The sequence below is a fragment of the Euleptes europaea genome, chromosome 3 (genome assembly GCF_029931775.1).
Source record: "Euleptes europaea isolate rEulEur1 chromosome 3, rEulEur1.hap1, whole genome shotgun sequence".
NCBI lineage: Eukaryota > Metazoa > Chordata > Lepidosauria > Squamata > Sphaerodactylidae > Euleptes > Euleptes europaea.
Genome location: NC_079314.1, coordinates 88,914,449 through 88,926,016, shown reverse-complemented (window position 1 = coordinate 88,926,016; position 11,568 = coordinate 88,914,449).

Here is an 11,568-nt window from a genome sequence, read left to right as displayed (position 1 = left end):
GCCAGGGATATTCTAAAAGGTTCCTTCTACCATGCTCCTTTTGCTGAGAGCCGGTATGCTGTGGTGGTTAAGAGCAGCAGACTCTAATCTGGAGAACCAGTTTTGATTACCTGCTCCCGCACATGAAGCCTGCTGGGTGACCTTGGGCTAGTCACAGTTCTCTCAGAACTCTCTCAGCCCCACCTACCCTACAAAGAGCCTGTTGTGGGTGGGGGAGGAAGGTGATTGTAAACCGCTTTGAGACTCCTTAAAGGTAGAGGAAAGTAGGGTATAAAAACCAATTCCTCCTCCTCCTCCTAAACTGCCTTGAGCCAGATCCTATGAAGAAGATTCTGGACTCAAACAAGTGGGGGCCAAATTAACTAAAGCAATAGTGACAAAGTTGCAAAGGCACCATATGGGTTCAGGAAAGGAGCAGATGTAAGCTAAGGGCCCGAAGCACCCTGCTATATAATAGCTCAGTGGTAGAGCATCTGCTTGGCATGCAGAAAGTCCCAGGTTCAGTCCCTGCCAGGTAGTAGGTGATGTAAAAGACCTCACCTGGAGATTCTGGAGAGCCGCTGCCAGTCTGAGTAGACAATACTGACCTTGATGCATCAATGGTCTGATTTAATGTAAGGCAAATGTTATGGCTTCTTATGGCTATATGGAGATCACCGCAATGAACTAATTCATGCACACCTTCTGTTCAATGCCTGCTGCCTACTGAAAGTTATTCCCCTCAGGATCCCTCTTGCTTTCGCCTGCAGCCAGACTCCCTTGCAGTGATGACTCATTATATTATTATTATTTAATATGCATGTGTTTAAGCAATGTCTGTGGAATCAGACCAATATAAATGGGACAGGAGGAAACAGTAGGGCCTTGAGGAGGACAATCAAGGGGCCGGATGCCGAGTATTTTCTTCAGGCAAGCTTAGCTTAACTGGAGGTGTCCTCCTTGTTCAGATCTTAATTAGGCCAAATAATTCCTGGCTATCAGATGTATCAATTTATTATTATTACTTTACTTACATAGTGTTGTTCATTAACACAAAGGGTGCTTTCACACATGCCAAATAATGCCCTTTCAATACACTTTAAATGCGCTTTGCAGCTGGATTTTACTGTGTGAAACAGCCAAATCCACTTGCAAAGGATCATTAAAGTGCATTGCAAGTGGAATGAAAGTGCATTATTCGGCATGTGTGAAAGTGTCCAAAGTGTTTGAGCGTGACAAAAAGAAATGCCCCTTGTCCAAAAAGCTTACAATTCATTTCATTTCATTCAGTTGTGAGCCCCAAGTGACTGCTTGGGTCACTCGGGTGCGGAACTGGCTCAGTAGTGAGCCACCACAGAAACAGCATTTGGCCTGTTTGCTACAGCACTACGAACTCCTGATATCCGTCATATAAAAGATGTCTTTATTTCTTTCGGGGTATGTTATTGGGCATTTTCCCTAGCTAGCACTTCAAGTGGGAAACGAGATTTTTTGGTGCGTCTTTGGGCTGAGAAATCCAAGGGCAGAAATCTAACATTTGGAAATGTCTTGCTTCTGCCCTGTGGCGCAGAGTGGTAAACTGTATTACTGCAGTCCAAGCTCTGCTCACGACCTGAGTTCGATCCCAACAGAAGTTGGTTTCAGGTAGCCGGCTTAAGGTTGACTCACGCTTCCATCCTTCTGAGGTCGGTAAAATGAGTACCCAGCTTGCTGGGGGTAAAGGGAAGATGACTGGGGAAGGCACTGGCAAACCACCCTGTAAACAACAGTCTGCCTAGTAAACGTCGGGATGTGACGTCACCCCATGGGTCAGGAATGACCCGGTGCTTGCACAGGGGACCTTTACCTTTACCTTACTTACCTGCTTCCGTTACTTGAAACACTTCTGCTGGGGAAGTGCCAGCATATGTCTCACAATTACACTGAATGACTGAGAAGTCCCTTTCTTGGGTCGCCACCCATCTCATTTTGGATAGTATATAGAGAAGGACATAAAACAAATCCCTATATTTCCAACTGGTTTTGGCCATCTTGTTTCAATCCGTTCACCAATCAGATAAGGTATGCTGGAAGACTGGATTGGGAAAAGTGGATATTGATTTGTTTGTTTGTTTTATTTATAACCTGCCCTTTCCCAACAAAGTTAGGCTCAGGGTGGCGAACAGCAATATATTCACATGTATATATACAATCACATTAAAAAAAATATCTGGAGCATTTCCACTGACATAAATGGAACTAATTAAGTAATTGGGTTAGAATGGCAGTCTTAGCCTTTAGAAGGCTTCTGGAATGAGGAATGACATGATTCAATAAGGGCTCCCCCCACTTCATGTGGAGGTTGTGTTGAGGCAGTCAAATAACCTTTTGGTTGCCTGTTTCACAGTCCCTTTTTCTTCGGCCCTGTTCCTACTGGCCATCAGAAAGGGAGATGAATCTGAGAGTGGTCACATGGTATATAGAAATGTATTTTTCCTGAACAAGTTAGATTGCAGCCAACTGCTTGCCTCTATGTGTAGAAGCTTGCCTTAAAGTAACTACTTCCTCTGAGAGGACTCTGATGAGGCCCAAGAGGAAGAAGGTGGGTGATGTGGAATTGCTTGTCCCTCCTGAATATCTTTGCCTCACTGGATTTTAAAATAACATGCTCAGTAGGGTTGTTAATTGTTTGTTCAGCACTGCCCGGAAGAACAAAGATTTCCACGAAGCGACTTTGTGGCTGGGGAGTTTGCTCTTCAAGGTCTCTTCTGCCTCTATTCTTTTGTTTCATTCTTTCCAATACACTTTTATATTTGGGAATCTCTCTCTCACTTTCTGATTTTAGCTTAGATAGTCATTGTGGGGAGAAAAGATGGCATGGTATAGCCCAATCTCGCTAGATATCAGAAGCTAAGCAGGGTCAGTACTTGGAAGGGAGACCTCCAGGGAAGACTTTGCAGAGGAAGGCAATGGCAAACCACCTCTGCTTCACACTTGCCTTAAAAACCCTTGCTGGGGTTGCCATAAGTTGCCTGTGACTTGACGGCACTTTATACACTATGACACAAGTAGTCATAGAACTGACAAAATGAGGGGTGACCTGTGATTTAATCCTAAAAGATGCCCAGGATATGGCATGAGATGTAGTCATGGTTTTGATCACAGACAGGAGTGGCATGGCAGGTGGATACACCCACAATGCAACCACCAGAATGACTCCAGAGCAAAGGGCAATAAATCTTCCACTGGTATGTCAGGCCCAATGGTCAATCTGGATATTCCTTTTCATGTGAATTCAGCTCCTAATGATTTAGAATTGCCAACTCTTTTTTTCTTTCTTTTGGCAGCAAGGATCCTGTGCGATTACACCTGCATTACAGGCAGAAATTCAACATCTGAACTTTTTCTCAGAAGAGAGAAGGTTCCGTGTTTAGAAAAAGCTCCTCCTGTTGATCTTTTTTCCTATTACATTTTTAAAGATTACTTTAATATCAGTGGTTTAGTGAATTCATAAAAGCGAAAAGACAGCGTCAAATTTGTGAACACATGAAACTGCCTTATACTGAATCAGACCCATGGTCCATCAAAGTCAGTATTGTCCACTCAGACTGGCAGTGGCTCTCCAGGGTCTAAGGTAGAAGACTTTCACAGAAACCAAATTAGGATTAAAAAGAGTAGATAAAACAAAGAACCTAGTCTGAGTCAGTCTTTACCAAGACTTTTGCCAAAAGATTGCCATGCACTACAAAATACTGTCAATCTTATATTTATTTATTTATTTATTTAAAAAACAGACTCCCCATTTCTTGGCTACTAAAGAGCAAAATTAATCTAGCTTTTCATGAGCTTCAAGTGCCATGGTTACTTTCCAATGCCTAACATGAATTCACTTGCTACATAGGAAAGCTGGGTGGAGTCAAGCAATCTCATAGTGCCCACATTGTGTATATCCTAAAATAGGAGTCATAAAAGGGTTTGTTAAAGAGTCAGTGTTCCAGTGTAGTACTTGGGAGTCTTGGACCAGAGTCTGGGAGACCCAAGTCACTGTCATCCTAGGGTTGCCAGCTCTGGGTATAATGCCATAGAACCCACCCTCCAAAACAGCCATTTTCTCCAGGGGGGCTGATGTTGGTCATCTGGAGATCAATTTTAATAGTGGGAGATCTCCAGGTGCTACCTGGAGTTTGGCAACCCTACTAATCTACCTCGCAGGTGTTTTAAGGATAAAGAGGCAATAATGCAAGGCCCTCAAGCTCCTTGGAGGATGAGCAGGATAAGCATTAGATAAATAAGTATATACCATAGATCTACTCCAGTAAATACATATTAAGGTTGATTTTTTGTATGCCTCCGGTTATGTCATTTGGCCTTTAGATGCAGTCATGCCGAGCATCAGGACTGACATGGATCAGGGCCACCCATACTGGGGAAGGGTTTGCAATTCTTCCTTCCCCATTCCTCCCCTCACCCTTGTCTCCCTGGCACCATTCCTCTGTGCAGAAATGCCTGCCTCTTGAGTCAGGTCTAAAGCCCTGTAAGAAAACCAGAAGGGCCTGGAATGGGTAGTTATCTTATTTCTCTACTGGAGCTTAAAGCAGCCCGGAGGGGGCAGTTTCAATCAGGGGAATTCCATGCAGAAGGAAGAGCTAAAGCCCCTTTCCCCAGTGCTGATCCATAGTGGGGGCTCTCTAAGGTCCAAACACAATTCCAGAGTTCCAGTCAGCATCCCATGAAACGTGGCCTCAAGACACCTCCTTTGAACAGTCAAAAAGGTCAGCAGTAGACCCTCTGGCTAGCTTATAGCTGACTTGAGTAAAAGCAGAAATCTAACAGTAGCTTATTTTTTGGGGGGAGAGCTGTTATGCCAAGGGTTGCCACGTCTCTTGTTGCCACCAGTGGGAGGTTTTTGGGGTGGAGCCTGAGGAGGGCGGGGTTTGGGGAGGGGAGGGACTTCAGTGCCATATTCAATTACCAAAGTGGCCATTGTCTCCAGGTGAACTGATCTCTATCGGCTGGAGATCAGTTGTAATAGCAGGAGATCTCCAGCTAGTACCTGGAGGTTATCAAAACTCTATTAGCACACGGCTCATATTCCAAACATATCTTATATAGAGAGATAGGTAGAATCCAAAAGACAGTGCTACAATATCTACAAGTGAACAAACGTAAAACAGGGAAACAATGATCCAATCACAAAATACATGAACTATATACAAAAATCTATGTCGAGGTTTCCCTATGAGTCCATGGGACTTTCCGTGAAATGTAACAGTCTTTGTAAGGGCTGGTCCGCGTGAGTAGAGGAAAAAATCTTTGTCGTGGGTCCGTGGCAATGAACAGACGCCGCTAGCAATGGGTGCTGCGGAAATTGTCCAACGGGGACCAGGCTGGCACTAAACAACGGAAATGTCTTCCAGGTAATAGACGCTTTCACCAATAATGGCTTCTTCAGCCTTAGCTTCTTGTTTGCTGTATAGCAGTCTACAGAAAATTTCTTGGTCTCTACTTGTAAAACAATAAGGGTCAAAGGAAGGACATGGAAAAAGTAAAGCCATGGTTAACACAGGACTTATTTCTAGACACGAGTCTCTGCTAGCTGGTGCCTAGCTGTGATCTTCGGATGACCCAGTCAGACAAGTCTATCCAGTTTTCCAAGTACACTGAGCCGCCTCTGGACAGGGATAACCAGGTAATGGCAGAATTACAAAGCAGATGACAGAAGCCAGTAATCAGTCCTTGCAAGTATGTGCAACACATCTTCCCAAGACCATACTTTAAGTATGTATCATCAGCTTTTCAGGTGATCTACTAAAGATAAATGAATGAGAACTAGCACACGGGCCATAGCACATCTGGTGAGTTGTCACAGCTTAGCATTCCAGGAAGATTCCCCCACACATACAAAAAGCACGTGCCTCATTTAGGGTGTCCAGATGACTCACTTTAATGTGTGTATGTAAAGTGCCATCAAGTCACAGCTGACTTATAGCAACAACCCAGTAGGGTCTTCAATACAAGAGACTAACAGAAGTGGTTTGCCATTGCCTGATTCTGTGTAGCAACCCCAGTATTCCTTGGTGGTCTCCCATCCAAGTACAACCTGTCCTTCATAATTTACTGAATCCTCCCCTCCCCTTTTCTTTTTAATTTTGTGGACTCACCGTAGGCAAACTGCTTTTTGTTGTTGTTTAAATGAAGTGAATAAAACGGCTTCATGATCCCATGTCAAGATCTCTATCCTCTCCTTCCTCCCAGGATGCTGCAGTCATCCATGCTAGCCTAGCAAACAGCCCTGCATTGTGTATAAAGGACTGATAATTTTCTTCAGAGTAGCTGTGCCTTTAATAGCTGAGTAACAGTCAGCATGGACAGTGTTTTTAACTTGAAGAGGCCATGGCTCAATTCAAGGGTCCTCAGCCTTTTCTGCCTGTGGGAACTCTTGGACTTTTGAGGAAGGGTAGCCATAGGGCTGTGCCTCTAGAAACTGACTGGGACAGGGGATGGAGCCAAGCACAAAAAAGGAAAGGGGATGGGGGACTATAAACTCACACACACACACAAAGCCTGAGGGGAGATATATATACTCACAGAGAGAAGATGATGGCCAATGAGGGAAAGAGAGGATAAACCACACACACACATACAGAAGACCAAAGTGATACACAAACACAGAGAAGAGAGGATAAACACATAGAGAAGGCAGTCAAGGAGGGATAAAACACACACACACAGTACATTACCAGGGGGTGAAAGGGAGGATAACATGCATGCAGAGAGAGGGCCAAGGAGGGATCACACACACACACACACACACACACACACAAAGACCAATGGGGCGGTAAAAGACAAAATTGTTATACCTTCACACTATCTTCACCTACTTTCCTGAAGCACATGGAGGGCACCTATTAAAAGCATTTTGGGAAGAAGGTGATATGAAAGACCGCCTCCCCCGCCCCCGATCATGGGGAGCCGCTGCCATTCAGAGTGGACCAATGGTCTGACTCAGTATAAGGCAGCTTTATGGGTTTGTGAGATGGAGCAATGGGAGAAATGGTCCTCGCTGATGTTCATACTTGTTCAGTTGTTAGTAGCAAAGAGCCAATCTTAATTTTATATTCAAACACTGAACTCCTTTATCAGATTAGTTCATGTTGCCCTGATCAAAGTGTGCCTGAAAATGCAAAACACCTGAGGTGTTCAGTGGGTTGTCTGTAACAGAATCAAAACCTAAGTGATTCAAATACAGGACTTGGCTACACATTACAGGTGAAAATGGAAACCTCTAGAGTTACTGGCCAATTTAACCAGAAGGAAAATTCCTTGTTATCCCTATATATGGAAATCAACTAGAACGTGATCATGAAATCAAACCCAACACCATCTGGGCTTCTTGCATTGGAGTAATGCACTTATCAAGGGATTATTCTTGGTGTATTAAATATGGGTATCTTTGGAAGCTCGCCTTCCCTTCCCCTCCCCACAACAGACACATTGTGAGGTTAGATGGGGCTGAGAGAGTTCTGAAAGAACTGTGACTGGCCCAAGGTCACCCAACAGGCTTCATGTGGAGGAGTGGGGGAACAAACCCTGTTCACCAGATTGAATCGGCTGCTCTGGGACCCACCTGTGAGGGGGCAGGACTTTAAATGGAGATTAAAACCTCTTTGACTGTATTAAATAAATGCATTAACCACTAAATCACAATGCTGCTTGATAACGGAACGCTCCTTTAAAACAATTCAGTCTTTGCAGGCCGCAGCCCTCAGTCTCTGAGAGACACTGAGGTTTGTTTATTTGTGTGTTCCAGGTTCAAAGTGACACCCTGTGTTTCCCAGCTGATAAACAGTCAACGTATTAATTGGAACTTTTATTTTAAAATAATGTGATCGTTCTAGAGCTGATTAAACAAAACATTAAATAGATACCCAGAACACTGGCATACCCTATTGAAACAAATCCTATATAAACATGTCATTCCTAGTCTGCCTTAGTTGAAAAAAGGTTAACTTTCAAAGCTTCTTACCCAAAGCTTTGTTGAAAAAGAGGAAAGCAAACTTCACTGAATTCTAAATGGGAGAGATTCAGAGGTTATAGGGTGTGGCCAGTTTATATGGATGCTGTTACATAGACCAATACATGACTTTACTAAAGCTAAGGATCCATGATCTCTAATGGCATGATGTAATACATCTGTGAGCATCCCAAAGAATAACTGTTGCAAACTCTGTTCCACTTTGTTCTGGGATTTATGCTGGACACAGTGCAGTTTATTCATCAGTTATCCTTCAAGGCTAAAAACTGTAAGTTAGTGTGTTTGCAGATTTACACAATAAATTAACAGCAAACTCTCAGGCCTACTGTGTCAAAACATTCTAAAGAGCAATTTAAAGTTCAAATCTACAACAATTGGGTATTGTTGCTTGCTGGCACTTCAAGCGGGACACAAGCATTACTTGAATTTAGCAAATGTCTTCGGGGTTGAAAAATCCAAGGGCAGAGACGGCCAGCATTTGGAAGTGTTGTGCTGCTTCTGCCACTTGAAACACTTCTGTTGTGGAAGTGCCAGCATACATCTCACAATCACATTGAATGGACCTTTGAGGGGATGGAGACAGAAGAAGCACTATTTGTTTATTTATTTTATTTATACCCTGACTTTCCCCCCAATGAGGACCCAGAGTGACTTACATCGTTCTCCTCTGTTTTATCCTTGCAACATCCCTGTGAGGTAGGTTAGGCTGAGAATGTGTGACTGGCCTCATGTCACCTAGCAAGGTTCCATAGCTGAGTGATGATTCAAACCCTGATCTCCCAGATCCTAGTCCCACACTCAAACTAGTTATTGCTCCTATCAGTGCTATCCAAAGTGTACCAAATGAAGGGAAGAAAACTAATCAATTTTGGACAAAATCACCAAAGTCAAACCTAAACCACTGAGCTGATGTATTCAGAGCTTTAAGCCATGCAACTAGAAGGCACAACTCTGGTGAGCAGAGGACAAATGAAGCTCTTAACTGTGCAGCAGACGGCTCTCTCTCTTGCTCTCGCTCTCTCTTTGCCTGCCTGATGGCTCCTGGAGGCCAGCAGAGAGTTAAGAAGCTGGGAGTCTGACGTCAAGAGGGCCAGAATAGAAGACTCTATTTATAGGCCTCTTCCAGAGGGAATGGGAGAAGCACAGACATAGAGGATTTTTTGTTCGCTTGTGCTTGCAGGTTGTTTTCTCTTTTTTTTTACAGTGTAGGCAACTGCCCCACTAGGAAACACATGTGGCTTATGTGAAGGGGAATTGGGTGTGTGTGTGTGGGGGTGGGATCCTCTCCATTGGCTACACTTGCATCCATTCAGCCCTTGATTTCCCATCCTTTTCCCCTGGATAATTTGCATATCCTCATGCCCTTCTGGGCCATTAATTGTTCCTTTCACAGTAGAATACTACCCCCTTTCTCAAGTTATTCATGCTTAATTTCTTTTAACAGGACCGGGGCTCGGTATGGTCTGGAAATGATATTATTTGATCTGAAAGCCTTCGTCCCTAATCCCAAATGTGATGGAGCTCACAGTCATGTATTCTGCACAGATACAGAAGCACTCTTCTGTGCCAAGGCCTTGGAAATAGGTTCTCTTGGTGAGCCCTACAGGCCTTTGGCGTAAGTCAAGCTTTGCTAATAGCGCCAACAAATTACTGTCAATTCTGGTTAAAAATGGGGCAAAACCCACCAGGAATACCTTCTGCCCCAAATTGAAAGTTATGGGATTTGTGAAAAAGCCAAACTCAGTAGACTGAGTACCCAAGAAGCACCTCTGCCTTTCTAAGGCTTAAACATGGGTGCTGTCAACTGTGCAAGGCTAATAATAATGGCATTTTTTGTGAAGTCATGCTGGCAAAGCAATTGGTCCACCCAGTTGAAAGGATCGGTTTACTGGTATAGTCAGTGTTATTTATTTATTTATTTATTTATTATTTCCATTTGTTATCCCGCTCTTCCGGGCCAAAGCCAGGCTCAGAGCGGCTTACAGAATGTAAAAGTCATATTAATCAATAAAAGCATTAAAACATTTTAAAATAACCCTATAAAATCATAATCATTATACTAATTTACCTAGGCGCCTCTAACATACGAGTCACAATACAACAACCCAGCTAGGCGAGCAGATGGAAGGCACCAGATGGAATAATAGGTGTTAACCACAATGGGAAGGTTAGGGAGGCCAGTCTTTATATATAGGAACCGTAGCTGGCCTCAACCATAAGCCTGGTGGAATAGCTCTGCTTTACAGGCCCTGCAGAACTCTTTGAGGTCCTGCAGGGCCCTGCTCTCGCTAGCGAGGCTATTCCACCAGGCAGGGGCCAGGGCAGAGAATGGTTCACTCAGCTCTGATGACAAGCTGTGGGTTTTTGTATTTGCAATGGGACGTTTCAATTTTTTAACTTCTTCCTGGCATGCCAGACTGCAATCTAGGGTTGCCAACTACTAGGTGGGGCCTAGAGATCTCCCAGAATTATAACTGACCCCCAGACTACAGAGGTTTGTTCTCCTGAAAAAGTCTATTTTGGAGGGTGGACTCTTTGGCATTATATCCCCCTGAGGTCCCTCAACAACCCGCCCCCAAGTCTCCAGGAATTTCCCAACCTGGAGTTGGCAAATCTAGCATCTGATGACAGCTACTGAAGACAGTTAAGCATCTTACAAGCATCCCATGAGATGGAACAAAGAGGCTTTAACACCATGGCCTGAAAGATGTGCCCCCCCCCAAATAAACATACAGCCTAATTAAGAGTTCTGGTGAACTCAAAAGCTTGCACGCTGCTTTGTGGCATGCTGCTTTGTGTTATTTTGGTTGTGTAATAACAGGTATTACACAGCTTTTGTTTCTGCAGTTAGCTACATTCTGTCTGTTCTCTTGACTTCTTGGGTATGTACCGTATAGCAGTTGAGAAGCATGGTTCTTCCATTCTTTTGGGCAGCAGGACAAAGACATCTCTGCCCTAGTTATTGTCTTCTCTCTATATATATAAAGCAGAGAGATGTTTGGTGTTCTCCATTTCCATGAAGAAAGAATAACAGCATTTGACAGGAAAGGAGCATTTGCTTTCCTTGCGCACATTCACTACTGGAAGGTCATCTTCTCTGCAGAGATCCGTAACACCAACTTGTGGGAACATCCAGAAATATAGTATGTGAATGCAACAAACATATGTGCAAGCAGATAAATCATATGGGTATCTTATCTGAGACCTATGATTGGCAGCTGCTTTATCTGCAGCATATGATCAAGGTTGAATTGCATGTGACAGAATGCAGGGCTGACTCCCAAAGCTGTAGATTCCCCCCACCCCAACATCTAGTTCAACTTCTCTCATCTAACTGTCACTGGACAAGTTCCCCATGGCTCTGCACCACATGACTGGGGGCAAGAAACGTACCCTGTAACAACCTCACATCATGGATAAACTGGATGTTATGCGGCAGCTCGGCATCAGGCTGGCCCTTTGGGGACTGACCTCCTGTTCTGTATAATATGAGTTCAGCCACCAGAGTGGAATCTGGGTTTGCCAGTGCATAATGTGTGAATTGGCCCTATTTGTTATTGAATGTTTCTTTCTTC